This window comes from Lycorma delicatula, chromosome 3, assembly GCF_047948215.1.
Source record: "Lycorma delicatula isolate Av1 chromosome 3, ASM4794821v1, whole genome shotgun sequence".
Classification (NCBI taxonomy): Eukaryota; Metazoa; Arthropoda; class Insecta; order Hemiptera; family Fulgoridae; genus Lycorma; species Lycorma delicatula.
In genome coordinates this window covers 219557298-219576259 of record NC_134457.1, presented here as the reverse complement: position 1 = coordinate 219576259, position 18962 = coordinate 219557298, and the positions used below count along the sequence as shown (strand labels likewise).

At 29.6% G+C, this 18962-nt stretch overlaps 1 pseudogene; it reads left to right on the top strand.

Moving 5' to 3' along the window:
* The window catches only part of LOC142321312 (activating signal cointegrator 1 complex subunit 3-like), a 50727-nt pseudogene that overhangs the window by 5373 nt on the left and 26392 nt on the right, over positions 1–18962 (top strand).

Sequence of the window (18962 nt, the reverse complement as noted above, 5' to 3'; positions counted from 1 at the left end):
CAAACACCTTCAAACAAAAAAAAGACAAAATCTTGGGTTATAGAAGATGCAGGTATTAAACTTCTTACCGACTATTGGGAGATTGGAGGAAGATGGAAAACTACTGCACCAACCCATATCTTGACGACCATGCAGAGCTCACAGAGTTAGATTTAGTACCAGAGAGAGAATATTGAGATTTAGTACCAGAGAGAGAATATTGAGATTAAGTACCAGAGAGAGAACAGTGATTCTCAAAGAGGACGTGTGAAAAGCAATAAAGAAATTGAAGGACAAGTCACCAGGTTCAGATAGCATCACAGAAAAATGTTCAAGGCAACAGATGACTATGTACCAGATCTGTAAATAGTGGGCAACTTCAGTGTACATACCTCTACATAAAAAAGGCTGCGAAAATTATAGAACTATTCTCCGATTTCACATGCGAGTAAAATTTTGTTGTTTATACTTCATGAACGTCTACAATACTATCTGGAAGGAGAAATTCCTGCAGAGCAAGCCAAATTCATCAAAGAAATGAGTACGCGTGAGCAAATTCGAAATATTAGGCAGCTGTTAGAGGAAGTTAGAGAGTTCAATCCTCTTATAATATATTTCCTAGATAACACCAAGATCTTTGACTCCATCAGATAGAAAGATCTGTGGTGAGTGTTGAAGAAGATGGGTGTTCCTGATCATCTTGTTACCCTCATTTGGAACCTACATGTAAAGAACAGTACATTGGTTAGACTGGAAAATGATACAATGGAGCTCTTTTACCTGATGAGAGGAGTATAACAGGGATTTATTCTAGCATGGCACTATATGAATAGGAGGCCGGCAAATAACCAACTTAAGGTTTGCCGATGATATGACTCTGTTTGCAGGCTCTGAAGTTGAAATGAAGGACATCCTCAACCGAGTTCAGCAAGAAAGTGAGGCGCTAGAGCTGAAATTAAACATTAAAAAAAACAAACATTTTCATCTTAAACAGACTGTTTGGATTATCAAAGTAGTCTGATAATCAGACTTAAACGGACTGTTTTTATTATTAGACTGAATGGACAATCTTCCAGTCAGTGATGTGCTGTCTGATTTCAAAAAGGTGGATCATTTTGTATATTTATTTTTGATAAATGTTGAGGCTCGTTGACCAAAATACAAAGAATTATCTTTGTGAAGGAGGCGCTTATGAAATTCACAGGTATTTGGAAGGATAGGGCAATCATGAGGAATACAAAGCTGAGACTGCTTGAGGTACTAATCTTCCCAGTAGTTATGTATGGTATTGAGACCTGGGCCATCAAGGTTGAAGACCAGAGGTGAATTGATGCATTTGTCGTGTGGGCCTACAGAAAAATGCTCCGCGCTGCATGGATGGAAAAGAGGACGAACAACTTGATTATAAATGAGCTGGATATACAGAGGATGTAGTCCGCAATATACTTCCAGCGCATCCTCTGCTTTTTTGGTCATGTAGTCCGTAGGCCCGGCATAAATACAGGGGAAAAAAATCATGGGCAGTAAGTAGGTCATGCAAAAGACCACTGTAAAAATGGCTGGACCAAATTGAAGATGCGACTGGGAAAAACACTAGACATTTCTTCAGAAAGATTAAAATGGCAGAGGACCATGAGCTATGGCGCGGGAAATTGTCGGCCTGATATGAAAATTACTAATAAATAAAATAATAAAGCAGTCATTGTAAACAAAAAATAAAGATGTTTAGTAAATTAATTATTAATTTAAACCAATAGTAATATATTCATTTATTTATTTATATGAATATATTTTTCTCACCAGACGCAGATTACCATCCTTTTGCCACACTACATCAGAAAACCTTATTAATTTTTTATTTTAAAAGTTAGCTTTTTTATTTGCAATACAGTGTACATTTTTTCTATTATTCCCAAAGAATAAAATAAAATAATTTGTTTAAATTTTTTCATGGCTATAATATACTCTTATCTTCTCTGTTAGAAATTTGTTTTAAAAATCAATTGAAATTGATTCAGATAGGATAATGTATTATTTTTAAATTGAAAATGATTTGCACATTCCATCCGTGCTAGTGTTAGAAAGATCTCATTGTAGTCTTGGCAGAATTTCAACATGGCTGTTGAATATATTAAGATATATTGCAGTAATCATAAATCAACAGGGATTCATTTCCCATCTTGCTGAAATGTACAGGAAGAATTGAAAAATTCCCTTCGACATGCCAGAAGGCGGAGGTAGATTTCACCGATGCTAAGTAGGGGATAAAAAAGATTTCCACCTTAAAGTTAAGAAAAAACTTCAAATTTACTCATGGTGACAATGGTTGTATGTGAAAAAAAGTTTCACATGTTCAGCATATGACAAGCCCCATCTTACAACCCAACAACATTTTGGTCATCCCTTGTTGTAAGCGTTGGTCATCAAAAATTGTTTCAGACAAAAGTTTTAGGTAATGTTTAGAGGACTAACGACCACTTTAAACCAATTCAATATTGTGCCTATTATGGGAGGTATGATTTTTTTGTCTTCAAAACCTCATTTTTTCCACCCCCTGGGCCAATTGTTGGTGTTATCAAAAAACTTTACATAAGTTTTAGGTACTTATCCAAAGAATAGTAGGAATTTTAAACAAATTCAATATTTTTACTTATTAAGAAAGTTATAGCAATATTTTATTTTTTTTAAAAAGCCCCCCCCATTTCCACCCTAACGGTACAATTTTGGCTGTTAACAAACTCTACCGAGTTTTTGGGACACGTTATTTTTAAGGAACAGTTTGAAAGTGATTGGTACAAAATTATGGCAGTTATTGTGTCCACAAGAAAGTGAAATATATATATATATATATATATATATAAACTTTTGAGCTGACTATGGTTTTTGGAGTCTGGGGGGTGTGAAATGCAAAGATATGACGAAATTTTCTGGAAGTCAAATCATGGTACTCATTATAATATGTAGCTTTCTTATGAAATCTACCCAAAAGTAATCAGAATTGAATGCATATGCATCAATTTAGTGTTTTAATTTATTCAGTGAAAATAGATTTCCATTAACTATAATATGAGTGATTCATTTGTTATCAATAAGCAGTTAAAAATGTAATTTAATCATCAAGTTAAAGGAAATTTTGAATAAGAATGAATGAAAAAACAGATAATAAATTGACACTGTTATAGCCTGATTAGAAGTTTATTTTATAATTTGCCATTAATCTCACTTAATGGGTGATATGGTCCATAAGTAAATTAAAGTTAATGTCATATATGTTATAAACAGTGATAAGCATTAATTATTGTTTTAATAATTATGACAATTTTTAATGTTTGGTTCTTTTCAGATAATGAAGTACTGTTATGATTTTTTCACCATTATTGGTAACATTAGTTAATTAATTTGCTTAAGGTAAATTATACATTTTATTTTTTTTCAGTAATGTTACATAGGCCATCACTCTGCTTACTCTGGTAAATAAATACAAGGAATTCCTTATTTGCATTCGAATTGAAAGCATAATCCAAGATTAATCAACATCTCTACAATCATTACGAATATAGAATATACTTCCAAATTATGTACTATATGAAAGATACTTAGCTTTATTTGGCAAAATGAGCAGTTTTGCTGCTTTTTATACATAAAGATTTTTAAACTTCAAATATAATGGATCATTTGATGCCATCTTGTGCAAAATAACATTTTTCTCTTCTTCAATATAAATGAGACTTATAACATGTGAGGTATACATTTGCCTTTATTTGTTTAAAAGTTAATGGAACAAATTAGAAATGACAATCTTGTATTATATTAATAAATATTTTGTTCCTAAATAAAATTACTAAAGAAATAGAAAAATAAATAATTAAAATGTAAAACCCACTTACCAACAATATTTTAATGTGTCCTAGCGCTTTCGGAAACGAATTCCATCTTCAGGAACTTAATTTTTTTTTTATTAATTAAAATTTTGTCATCAGGAGTAGAATTGTTATATAAAGTGTGTAAGATATATAAAGGTGGTCGTCATGTGTTAAAATTGTGTCAACTTAATGTCCTGTCATAATGAATGTCTCTACCGTAATGGTAAAATGGGAATGACTGGTATGGTCAGCTCACTTTATAGTTATTGTCTAGTACTTGTTTATATAATTTATCATTTTCAAATCTTGTTTGTACATTTATTAATTAATCGTTATTAAGATATATATATATGGTACTTTTCTAAGTTATTGGTAATGTGTATATTATTTGAAAAATCAAGAATGTTAATAAAATTATCTGGTTTATAATTATGGTTGTTATTTATAATATACTTAGCAAAATTACATTTATCTATTTGACTTTTTTTTTATACCATTGATATGTTTTCTCGTATTCTAATTGAGAATGACCGATTGGTCTTGTCAATGTATTTTAATTCACAATTTGCACATTTTAAGCTATATATGCCTTGTTATCTAAAATTATTACTTTAGATGGATCTGTATTATTTAAATATTTTATTATTAGTTATATGTGCAGTTTTTATACCAAATAATTTAAGTATTCTGTTGAAATTTCTATAATTTATGTTATACTTGATTTTAGTGTAGGCATTATCACCGTTGCTTTTGTTTAATTTTATGTTATCTTTTATGAAAATTTTGTATTTTATTATGTAATTTATCTATTAAATTACATAATTATAATTAAAAACTGCATACTAATTGAATGAAAAACTAATGTTTTATTGGTTGTTTTTTTTTTTTTTTTAACAAAAAATGTCTAATGAGTTTCTTTGTATAAAACATTTTGTGTTGTTGGCATTTCTTAGTTGCTAAACCTGTAGCAACCAATGCCTGTTTGGAAAGCAGTAGTGTGTTGATAAGAAAAAAGGGGAAAGATTTCACACTTTCCATGATCAGTACTAGATTGTGAAATGTATTAAAATTATTATAAGAAAGCCATGTTTACTAATTATATCTGCAGTTTCTGGTATTATTTAATACTGTAGAAGATTTATTTGTTTATATCTTGCTTCTCTATGCAGTTCATTCATTAGTTTGTGAAATGTATATACCTGATATGCTATTATTATATTACTCCAGGTCAGAAAAAAGTTCCAATTACCGTTACATTAGCTTTGCAAACCTTGTAGCTTTTAGTTTTACAGAACTCCCAGCTTACTAGTTAGTTCTACAGAATAAAACTTCTTAAATAATTACAGGTTTTTATATTTTTTCCAATTTTGATTAAAAAGTAACTAAAAATATATTTCAGAACAGTGGTAGTGGCTTCAGAACAGTTTGTTACAGGGGATACTCCATAATTTTGATTGTTCAAAGGAAATATTTTTACATTATTTTCTCATCTACTGTTTATAATATATATTTTTCATGAAATTTCTGAGAAACAAAAAATCTATTACTTGAAAAAAAAAAAACACAATATTTGATTAATAAAAAAACCGTTCTCTTTTTTTACTATGTCTAAAATGGGATGGAAGTGTTGTTACTACTAGAATTGTTTAAAATAGGGGAAATCCCCTCTTTTATTAGGGGCAATTTGGAATGTTACCAACCATATTTGAAAAGTATCATTAAATTATTAAAAAAAATTATAAATTGATTTTTGTTTTTAATTTATTTTAATTTCATCAACTGCAGCCTTAAACTATTTTATATAGTTTCCAACTTTCACAGATGCATTTATGGAAACCAGGTACCGATTTTTGAATAGTCTCATCTTAGGTATAGCCACTTTTAAAGCAAATATTTCTGTACTGTTCTCTTGTTTTCATTATTGTCCTTAAAATAAAAGCTGGTTTTAATTTACATTGCCATGAAACACTTATATCTCTTCACTATTAAAATTGTGGCTTAAGTCTTCCTCCATATACTTCAGCAGAATGGTTAATACTTGCCAGCTTATTTAGTTTTGTGGTGCCGAGCAGGCACCTTTGGTATCTTGCATGAACACAACTTTGAGTTGCTCAAATGGTATGACACTATTTCATAAAGAACTGTCCTTGAAATTTCAGGAAAAGACAAGACAAGGGAGGAAATAATGAACCAACTGTTCTTAAAAGCAAAAATCAGTAATCACAAATGACTGCCTTGCTATGCTTATTCTCCAGCTCTCCGTTGAATTTTTCTGGCCCATTTTCTTAATTTTCTTTCACTCATGGGGGTGTTTGATAATATATTTACATATCTTAACAATGATGAATTTCAGCCATTGTCATATTTCACCCATTTCTAGTAAAAAACTGAAATTTATAATTACATTACCTTACTTAAAAAATATGGAAAGTTGGTACACATGCATAAAATGGTCATTGCAATGCTGTTTTGGAGATATTAAATGAACTTTCCAAAAAATTTTATGTATGAAATGTGTTTGTACAGATATTATACTGCGTGCTACTGAAGTTAGAATGAAATATTATGCATGTATGGCATACTGGAAATCAAATTTTATTGCTTGTCATTGTATTAAAGTTAAAAGAAATAATGTATTAATTTTAATTTGTTCAGTATGTTTATTAATAAAAATGTTGCATATTGTGTTAAGTTTTAATTTGTATTTAATGTCAACATACATTTTTTTTAAAAATGTTACACACTGGTGGAAAGGTGTTTAATTTATCATATCTGTTATTACTTATGTTGATGTTCTGTAAATACAGGTTGGACAGATGGCATTTAATGGTGTTAAAAAATTGAACAGAATACAGTGTTGTGTTTTATTCAGCTTATCATACAAATGAAAATCTATTAATATGTGCGCCCACTGGTGCTGGTAAAACGAATGTTGCTCTACTGACAGTTGTACATACAATTCGACAATTCATTGATAAAGGCGTCATTCAAAAAGATAAATTCAAGGTTATAATCTTTTTTATGTTTTTTAGTGTAATATATTCTTCTGATATATTAAGTAAAACTTAAAAATAGTAATTTCAAGTTTTCTATTAATTTTGTAAAACTTCAGTAATCTAGAGTATATTTAAAAGGGCTTTCTTTCTCTAGAAAACTCTTCATGTGATATTACCATTTTTCATTTATCTTTGTATCTAAGTCAGGAAATACATCTCTTGGAATATTAAAGTAGTTATTCTAGGGAAAAATCTTTTTGACAAAAAATAAAAGTTACTGCATAAATTATGTTTAGATGCTAAAATCTAATGCTTAGGTTTATTATATATTTAAAATTTGTATATTTATGGAATTCTTTGCAGCTAACGATAGAAGATATTTTTCACGCGAAAAAGTAATCTCTCACATGAAACACTGTCCTGCTCCAGTATTTGGGCTGATCCTTTATGCAGGATGATAATTTTCATCAGCATTAAAATATTTGTTGCCATGTTCCTTCTTTATGTTGATCGTTAATTTATAATTGAATAGTTAATGTATATAAGTGTGAATTAGTGTTTTATTAATGAAATGGATGAATTTGTAGGAGAGGGACACAAGTAATTCATTATATTTTAATAAGGTGAGAGTTTGCCCAATGGTTCAGAAATTGCACTGGAGTAACTTTTGTTTGTTGTTGCTGTATTATTTTTTGATTGTAGTTTATTCATTTTTAGCAATTCAGTTTTATAATTACATATTTTTTCTGGAGTTATTTTATCAGTGAGAGCAGTTGATAATCTCAATATTGAAATTGTTTTATCCAAATCATAGTGAAGTTTTATTTTATATTATTTGAAACATTTTGTTTTAATTTGTTTCTATAACTTATGATTTGTATTTGAATGTTTGGCTTATATTATGTATTGTTATATATAAAGCTGATAGTTTCATTATTACTCATTTTTTGTTGTCAAAGGTGTCTGTACGTCTGTTAACATAGTTACTACAATTTTGTCTTTTGTAGTTTAGTTTCTCTTTCAGGTTTTTTAAAGCCTGAAATTAAGTTGTTAATTATCATTATTATTCTCAGACTCGTGAGGGTAATGAACACTGCAGGAGTCCAGGGTTGGAGCTCTCTGGCTAGACGGTCAGGCGAGCAAAGTGAGCCCTGACTGGCTAGTTAAATATATTTTTTTAGCATATAAGTTGAATAGACTCAAGGGGATATATTTTTTTTTATGTAGGCAGCTCCAAATCTGCTTTTAGTGTTCTGAATGAAGTTAAAAAACTAGGTATTCAGGAGTTCTCTTAATTTTGTGAACTTATTTAATAGAATTAAAGAATTAGTATAATAGAATTAAGTATTTAATTATACTTATTTAATAGAACACAGTCATTTAATGTTAACACTGAATAAACGTTTTCATTCGTTATTTAAAAGTAAGCAGAATATATTATATTATTATATAAGAATAAAAGATTATGAATTTTTTTTGGTTATGTTATGAAGTAGATTGTTTATTTGGAAAAACTTAAATATTATTTATTTTTGGTGGTATTGATAAATGTATTTAGATTCCTAAAATTAGTATCAAGATCACAATAAATTTAATCAACTATTAAGTTGGAATCGTAGCACTATCAAAAAGATAATTCAAAAAATGAATGATCAAATGATAATTCAAAGATTTTTTTTTTTTTGGTGGAACTTTCAAAAATTACTTGAGTGATATCTTTTGATGAAATGATTATTGAATTATCTTCAGTTGTAATTCTTAATTGTTAGATATGATGTTATTATTTGAGTAATGATAATAATATTTAAAATTATGAACTAAGAGAAAAAATTGCATCTGATTCTTTATTGAGAGTAATCAGATTTTAAGGTCTGGGACTCAGAGTGGAAAATAAATATACTTATTACAGTTACAAATTCCTCTTAATATTGTATCAATTTAAATAAATTGTCCTGTGAAATTATTATTTTTACATTAATTAAATATTATAATTATTTGTAAATTTAATTTGACACCTGTTTCAGTACCATCAATATATTTGTAAAGTATATTTCTTATAAATAGAATATTCATATTCTCATTCTCTTCAGTTTCAAATGCTGGTCTCTGTGGTGCGAGCCTTTCATCCAGAGGGACCAGGTTCAAATCCTGGTCAGGCATGGGATTTTCACACAAATAATTGTCATTCATCTCATCCTCTGAAGCAATACCTAATGGTGGTCTCAGAGGTTAAAGAAAATGTACTCATAGTTGATTTTATTTTGTAAATTACAAATATATCATCCACATATCTCATCCAGAATTGTATTTTATTTTGTATGTCGTTTTTAAAATTTATCTGTATAAATTTCAGCCTTGACTACTGGCAGAAGCATTCCTATTGATATTCTTTTGTTTCATATAAATTTACTGTCAAAAGTAACATATTTTTGTGTTATATGTTATCTGTTTTGGTCATTACATTGTTCACTTCTAGAAAATAATGAACCACTAGGTAATTCATGATCTTAAGGTAGTGTAATGTTCATAGAAATTTCATTCTGTTATTGGGTATATTTACATTTTACAATGTTGTTAACTATAATTTTACTACTTTCAGAATAAAATATTTATCTGTAGAACTGATAAGATGCTTTTTTTTCATTTAAAACTATTATTACTGCATTTGTAACGTAATAAGTTACAGTTAAAAATTAAGACTATAAATTAATAAAGACTCAAAAGACATCTTGCAGTTTGTAAATTCTGTATTTTTACATATAATATATTTATAATGTGTAACACCTGTATATTTTAGAATTTTTTGGTATTTTATTTGATAAAATTAATAATTTTGAATTTTATAATGTTTTGCAGATAGTTTACATTGCTCCAATGAAAGCATTAGCTGCTGAAATGACTGCAAACTTTAATCGGAAATTAGGACCATTAGGGGTTCAAGTATGTGAATTATGCAGTTAATTAAGGCAGAAATATTACAAACTCAGATGCTTGTTACTACACCAGAAAAATGGGATGTGGTTACAAGAAAAGGAACTGGTAATTTTCAGTTATGATTATAGCAGTTAAATATTAAACTGACTGTCTTTCTATTAAACATTTATTTCTTTTTTTTAAAGTGTTATTCTAATAATTTTCTTTTTATTAACAGGTGATATAGCACTCACAAGTCTTGTTAAACTATTAATTATTGATGAAGTACATCTATTGCACGGTGATAGAGGTCCTGTTGTGGAAGCCCTTGTTGCTCGTACATTAAGGCAGGTAATCAAACAAATTATTGGTAAACAGATGTGTTTTTTTGTAGATTAAAGTTTGAGTAAAGAATGAAAAGGATTGATTGTTATTTGTATTTTGCTGTAACATACCACAATAAACAAAGTTTACCTTTTCATTTTCACTGCTTATTAATTTTGGGCTCTTTCCTGTACTGTATTATTGGCAAAAAAAAATTACACATGGTTTTTTATGGATTGATTCTTGATGCTTTTAATAATATTAAAAGTTAAGATAAACAAAAAAAGTATTATTAATACTTTTAATATTTTTGATTTCTTCCATTTAACATAGTAAACAATAAAAATCAAAAACTTTTCTTGGAAGGTGATTTTGAAGGAGGTGGGGAGCATAAAAAGCAGATTTTTTTTTAATTTTTAAAACTTTTAAGTTTAGTTAATTAAACATGTAATGATAATTTTACAATAAAAATTTATCATAAATTACCCCCTCACCCCAAAAAGAAAAATCTTAGAAAACTTTTTTTTCTGTAAATTACTTTTTCACTATATAAGAATAAATAACCAATGCCAGGAAATTATTACAACTTTGTTGTCAGCTTTTTATATAAAAATTTATATAAAATGCCTTTTTAAAATTATACAATATTTGTTGTATAAAACATCTTTTGTGAAGCAGTTTTTTATAGTTGTTACTTTTAAAATTATATTGAATAGGAAACCTATAACAAAATAAGCAGTTTATTATTAAAATGTAAATAAAAAATTGTTAAAAACCTGTTCGTATGTAAATAAAAATAAATAAAAGTTTCTGGTTAATAATATTTTAAATAACTATTTATCACATCTAAAACAAAACAGAAATATCACTTTATACAAAATTAGAATTGAAACAAACAAAAACAATATGACTATGAGCAGCTGACTGTTCAAAAATGTAATTTCATAATTTTTTCAAGGTAGCAGAACATGTCAGAAACTTATTAGTGTTATTTCTGTGAACTCAAAGTTATAATCAAATAAAACAACAAAAGGAGAAAATTAACAGACATGGATTAAAGTCAAATTAAGTGGTGAAGACAGATTCTGTCAATTTCATTTGAAGTTGAGTAAATGAGTGAAAGAATTAAAGTATTTTTTTTCTTTGTGTGAAAAATTGAATTTAAAGAAATAGAATTTGTTAAAAATTATGATGATTCTTCATCAAAAATATATGTATAATAAGCAACAAATACATGGATACATTGCTGTTGTGTAGCATTAGTGTCTTGTTTTTCCACAGTTAAGTTGTTTTTTTTTTTTAATTTCATCAAATTCATTACCAGTAAATAATAAATGACTTTCATTATTCTTTTGGTTTTATTGAACAGACTGTTAAAGACACTCTTATAATATAATAAAAAAAAACAACTGTGATTATTATAGCCCTCATGTTTGAAATGCTTCTACATGCTGTTTGTGTCTAAGAATTTGTGAAACTGTGTGGTTGCATGTAATTCCCTCCATAAATATTTTGCTGCAAATTTTTATAAAAACAGTTTTTTTCCATTTTGAAACAAAATTTCACTTGCATTGCTCCCCAGACTTGATATTTAACTGAAAAATTTCCTTAACAGTTAGCATCAAACTGTTAGTTTGTAAAACCTTGAAATTTGTATTTAAATTGTCCATGTATGCATAACTCACCTTGCTTAAGTTATTCAGAAATATCATTTGTGACATTCATATGTACAAAGGGCATTCAATAATTAAACATTTTTAGTGAAGGAGACACTTAATGCAGGGGATTGAAACCTATGTAAGTATTAGTTGGCAATCTTGTGAAGAGCTGTTTGATTAATATTTACATAAACATAACCTCTAAAGTCTTAGTTAAGATGGCATATCTGCTCGAAGAAAGTACTTTTGAAGAACACCATTCTGTGATCTGATTTTTACTTTCGGAAAGTGTACAACCATCAGAAATATTCTCTTGGATGAACAAACAATATGGCAGTAGTTGCATGAACTGTGCGAGTTTTTACGCATGGGTGGAAAAGTTTAAAAGTAGCTGCAAAAGCGTGACCGATGAACACCACTCCGGGTGTCCGGTAACAGTGTCGACCTCAACTTTAGATTCTCATATTGATTCAGTAATCCAAGAAGACTGATGACTTACAGTTGAACAAATTGCTGATAAATGTCGAGTAAGTGTAGGTATAACTCATTCGATCATTCAGAACAAATTGAACTACTGTAAGACTTGTGCAAACTGGATTCCCAGAGAGCTTACCATTCATCACAAAGCTGAGAGATTTCACATTTGCAACAAACTCAAAAATTGTTTCAGTAATGAAGGTGGTGCATTTTTGGACAGATTTTAATATGTGATGAAACTTGGATACATCATTTTGGGCCGGAGTCCAAGCGTCAAAGCATGCAAGGGAAACACCCTGAATCGCCTGCCCGTAAAAAATTCAAAACACAACCATCATCGGCTGGTAAGGTCATGTTAACTATCTTTTGGATTGCCGATGGTCTGATTTTCTGTGATTATTTGGAGGGGCAGCGCACTGTCAACAGCCTATACTACTCATTCATGATAGAGAACAAAGTCAAGCCCGCGTTGAAGATAAATTGTTTAGGACGGCAAAGGAAAGGCATGCTTGTTCTTCCAAGGCAATGCTCAATCTTATATGGCACAACTGATGCTGGAAACTATTGGCAAAGTGGGTTGGGAGCTCCTACCTGATCCTTCTTATAGCCCTGAATTTGCCCCCTTTGGAATTGTATGTGTGAAACTTTGTGCAGCATCAAGTTAACAAAGCGGTAAAGAAAAAAGTACAAAACTAGCTCTGAGATCAAGGTAAAGAATTCTTTGCTGAGGGGATAAGAAGACTCATAAAAAGATGGGACAAATATAGAGAAGTTTGTGGGGATTATGTGGAAATGTAGACAAAAAATTGTATTTATTTAATAAACTATTTTTGCTATATAGCTATTTGTCTGTTTAATTATTGAATGACCCTTATGATGATGCTTGTTTATGTTTAAGCACAGAAGAGGAATTTTTCCAATCCTTTATTTACAAGCATGATCAGAGAAGAAAGCGATAACAATTGTTATACCGTAGCTTCTGATGATAATGATTATCAGGAATTAGTGGGGGGATTATACAATTAATTATAGTTACAAAGGTTGTACACAGCAAGCTGACTTCCCAGAGTATTTGGTAAGTCTACTCTGAAGTAAAGAAAATAAAATTTCTCAGGAAAATCTTTTTGTTTCTCTCAACATATGTATTCTTTCAAATCTACACATTTAGTCCAATGATTCTCAGTTTTCTTGACACTATCCTTGTGATGTGATTTATGTAAATCTTCAAAATAGGTGCAGGCTTAGGCAATAACTTCATCATTTCATGCAAACCATTTCTTTATCACTCACTTTCCAGCAAGCATATCTTCACATTTGCAAATAGATAATAGTTTGATAATAATGCACGGCAAATAGGTGAAATGAAGAAGAATTTTGTAACATAATTTAAACAGTTTTGCTACTGTAGATGAGTGAGGTGGTGCATTGCCCTGGTTGAAAAAAAAAAAACATTTTTTCATCAAATGTGGAAGTCTTTTTTCTTTATTTCCTCACTCAGACAACTCAGTAAGGATGAATAATTTTGCCGGGTTATCATTTTATCTTTCTCCAAAAAGTCAATGAAGAGAATGCCATGACCATATTAAAAGACTTTACTGCTAATGGAATGGTTTTCACCTTTGGAACAAGTTCTACAACTTTTTACATTAAAAATAAAAAGTATTTTACTTTTATGTAAAATATTTTATGTAAATCTGAATGATTTGACTGTACTTTGTTACAGATCTGTTTCTCAAATGAAACTGCAAAAATATTCTTCTCAATTGAAACAATCCCAAACCATGCTTAGAAATATTTAATTGTTCACATATTTTGTTAATTTGTGATCAATTGTGGCTCATCTTCAGGCAGTTTTCACTAGTATAGAAATTTGTGTGAAATATGATGCACTTAGCCATTTGAAACACCTATTACTTAGCAAGCTCATGCACTTTTAATCTTATATTCTCCATTACCATACCATGGATTGTGTAAAGGCCAAATCCTGATTTATGCAACATGAGTGTAGATTTTAATGGAATAAGTCAGAGCAAATATCAGTAGATTTAATGGCAGAAATGTTTGTCAATAATTCAATACTTACTAAATAGTTGAAATAATTTTGTTTGATCTTTAGATTGTACTGCCGCACTACCATGTAATTGGCCTAAGTGTATAGCAGTTAACGCCAGCTACTAGCACAAACATTCAGACCAAACTGAAAGTAACTGCTTATTTAAATAGATTTCAACCGGGTTTCTGTTGAATTATAAATTAGCTAATCATGTTAAACACTAACAAATCGATTGAAATATGTTACTTATCTATCTTCAAGAATATTATTCTTAACAAAAAAATATTTTTAAAAATGAACAAATTTTAACGGCGAAAATCAAATTTATTAGTTTGTATTAGTTGCATAGTCTGTTGCAGCCATTCAAGTTAGTCGTTTCCAGAAACACTATATCTTCACACAAATATTTTTAAGAATTTCTTTTTAATTCATCGACCTGTATTTCAAGTATTAAGATTTATTTTTTTTGCATGAAAATTTCCTTGCTTGTGCCAGTTTGCTTTTGTATATCTCCCATTACTTTGTTCAATGCGTGCAATTTTACTACCTAAATTAAAAAATTGCCTCACAAATGGTATTATTGTTTTTTTATAACCCTCAGGACCACCGTTAGCTATTGTTTAAGGGGATGAGATGAATGACAAGTTGCGTGTGAAAATGCCATGCCTGACCAGGTTTGAACCTGGGACCTCCGAATGAAAGGCCGAGATGCTATCACTTGTGCCATGGAGGCCGGCTCTGGTATATTCCCTTATTTTAATTTTTGATTATTTTCCTTTCTAACTTTTCCTTTTCCTTTCTAACTTTTTTGATTTCTACTCAAAGAACATTATCATCAGTGAATCTTTTTTTCCTTTGATAGTTTATCAGCTTCAGCATACAACTTTTGTAGCAGTGGGAGCAAGCTAAATCCTATCATTACTCTTTTCTTAATCAGAGCTTGCATTTCTTCATCTCCTACTCTATTACTAATGCTTCTTTTTATACACGTTGAAGTGTAAAGAAATATTGGACTAAATATTTATTTTCACAAAGGAGCTATAATAGCCTCCCTAGTGCCAGTCCTGTTTCTGTAACCAAAATGATCTTCATTTAATACTACATCTTCTGTCACTTGTAGATAACTGGTTAAAAAACTATTAAAGGGAGATGAATAGTAAGTGATAACTTGAGAGAACATGGTAATGAGTTTGTTCACATTTTGAGTTAGAATTTCTTTTTGTTATTCTTTTTTAATGTATTTAAAAATTTTTTAACTTATCTTTTTAATAATTTTTTATTGTAGGTTATGGTTTTTGTTCATGCACGTAATGCCACCATTCGTACGGCAATGATTTTAAAAGAAATGGCATCACAAAAAGGTCAGCTAAGGTTGTTTGAGCCAGAAGATGGACCTTCTGCTGGTAATGCAAGAAAAACATTTCAACGAGCTCGGTCTAAACAGCTTGCAGAATTGTTTCAGGCTGGATTTTCAGTTCATCATGCCGGATTATTACGTAGTGACAGGTGACAAAATTGTTTGATTTTTATACAATTAAATTTTTTATTTTGATAATTTATTTCATTATATTATGCTGTTGATCAACTTTACAGCATGGCAGTTGGTCTTGCTTGTTGTCAGGCTAGTCCTGGAAAAGTATCACAGGTTAAATGCAAATAACAAAAGTGTATTGTTTATATAGGTGTTAAAATTTAATTAAAAGTAAGTGCCATGATCTTACAATCTTTGAACACATGTTATGTAACTGTATTAGAATTATCATGATTACTGTAATTAAGTTTTTACTGTAACATCTGCTAGTATTTAGAAGGTTGTGATTTTATTTTTTTACAATTGACCATTAACTATTTAATGGTCAATTGTAACACAATAGAGTATACATTTGGAAAAAGTTAACCTTTTATAGAATAAAATATCTAATCTTAATAGTAAAAAAGAATTTTAGTTTAGAAGTAAAAACAATACAGTTTAATAGCTTAATAAATAAAATATCTTTAAAAATTAAGTAAATGTGAAAAATAATCAATTAACCTTGAACTCAACAGTAATATCAATACAGTTGTGCTTTTACCATGTGGACATTGTGAAACTATGCCGTGCATTTCCTTAAATTTTTAGCCAGGTATTTGATACCATAAAATTGTGACCATTGAGCCAGAAAGCAATTTTTAGCATTTGATTCCTTAGTGTTTCATAGCATTTGAACATTGGACAAAAATGACTACTGAAGATCTGGCTTGTCCAAACTAGTTAAGTTAGTTTACTCATTGTCTGGCTTGTTTATATGTGATTAAAATTGTACATATATTAATGATGACTACCCAAATTTTTTAAATATTGCCTACCTTTGACAAAGTTGTTTTTAGAGTATACTCAATTTTTTAACAATTTGAGCTTTCATTTTTATTTGCATTCAGATCTGTATGTATTAAGTACCTTTTCTTTTATGGATGTTCTAATCTATCTTGTGGACAGTAAATGTAACTAATTTCTAAGTTTCTTTCACTATTGTGTGCTTTCACAGTTGTTGTCAGTTGGTATACCAGTTAGTGTTATAATAATGGCTTCTCACATTATTTTGTGAACAGGCATGTTGTATGGAAGGGAAAAGTATGCATTTCATAAAAGTAAACGTCTTCTGTAGGATAGGTTACTCTACCTGAATAATTGAATAAATCAGTGTAAACAAAAATAGTGTGCAGTTGTTATGAGCAAATTGTATAATGGTAACATTAATTTTCACACGAGTAAAATTGAAAAGATTGTGTCAGTTACTTGATGGTGGGGTCATTATCCTCTCACTTCATTGTTACTACAATTGCCCAGGTGTTAGAACAACCTTTTTGGAATTTGTTATACTTAGACAACAATTCCTAAATAAACAAATAAAAGGATTCAAGGAAATTTTAAATATTTTAACTTTATCAGGGGTGTAAAAATCATTGTATAAGCAAGGAAGTCTGATATAAGTCAGTTGGACAAAACTTATGTGAATGTTGTCAAGAATTAAGGAAATCAATTGTGTGAAATATTAATCCTTAAAAGAAGTTTTACTGTGTTATCTATTTTACGATTAAGGCAGTAGTTACTTTACTGGTAGAGTAAGGTGATCTGTAAGAATAGAAGAATAGTTAATTAGCTATTTTGATGTGATTATTTGGTGCAGGAGTATATGAGGGGGACACAAAAATAACTAGAATTTGTACTTTGCATGTAATCTAAACATAGTTGTGAATTCCACCTCTAGCTGTAGCAAGCTTACAATGTTCTGCGATGTTCTTTCAAATGGCTTTGTTCTGTATTTTTTATAAGGCATTTCGTGGTGGTTTTTCTTGATACTTATTAGAAAAACATAGAGTCCGTGTTAAGTTTTGTTTCCTCTTTGGGAAAGCAGCTGCTGAAACATTTTACTAGTATTTAAAAATATTTTTAAAGAGGAAGCTTTAAGTAAAACAATATGCAAGTGGTTTTTGTGTTTCAAACACAACCACTTGAAGACCAACCAAGACCTGGCTAGCTTTTCACAATTAGAAATGACAAAAATCTTGAAAAAGTTTGTAATAGAATTATGAAGATTGTTGTCAGACTGATAAACAGAGATTTCTGAATTGAGTTGTACGAGTATGTTTATGAGTTCTTGCCAATAAATTTTAATAGGCGATTTGAATTTGGAACACGTTGTAATATTTGTGTCTCAGCTGCTCATAAAAAATCAGTTTTGTTAATGTGTGTTATGATTTGAAGGATGAACTTCAAAATGGCTCATACTTTCTTTCTAAAGTTGTGGCAGGTGATGAAAGCAGGTGCTACAGTTATGATCTGGAAACAAAACAACAATCAAGCAAGTGGAAATCATAGAGTTCACCAATAACACAAAAGCATGGCTAGTTTGATCAAATGTGAAGACAATTTTGTTTTGTTGAACAGGATTGTTCACATAGAATTTGCTCATGCTGGACAGTGAATCAGCATTTCTACGTGGACATGTTGATAAGATTTTTTGAGACAAAAATGCCTGGTGATATGGGAAAGTAATTATTGGTATCTACACCATGATAACAGCTCTATCCATACTGCTCTATACTCCAAACAGTTTTTGTTACAAAATAAGATGACCATTGATCCTCACCCTCCCTTCTCACAAGATCGTACTTCATTTGATTTTTTCCTTTCCTGTATATGAAGAAAGAGTCCAAAGGAAAGCATTTTTGTGCCATGGAGGAAATCAGAGATAAATTATTATAACCTTTGGGCAAGTATTTAAAAAAAAAGAGTTCCCAGTATTTGGAAAACTATTAGGTTAAGGGCAATTGAGTTACATGATAACACTTTGAAAGAGATTAAATTTTCAGAAAATTAAAATTATTGAACTTTTTTTTTAATGATGATAGTTATTTTTGGGTACCCTGTCATATATGCTTTGACATGAACAGTTGGATTTACCACAATGGATATGTTAATTTCTTAAATTAAGAGTTTGATTAATTTGTAATGATGTGATACTTCATATCTTCATTTCAAAATTGTGTAATAGTAGGATTTATTTTATATCTTTTGTTTAATTTCCTTAATTTTTAAACATGTACTTAGTTTTATAAATAAATTTTCCTATCTTACTATTATTCCTGTATTGTATGAGTAACCAAATCATTAATTTTCAGTCCAGATCATTAAAAGCTACTTAAATTTTAAAATTTC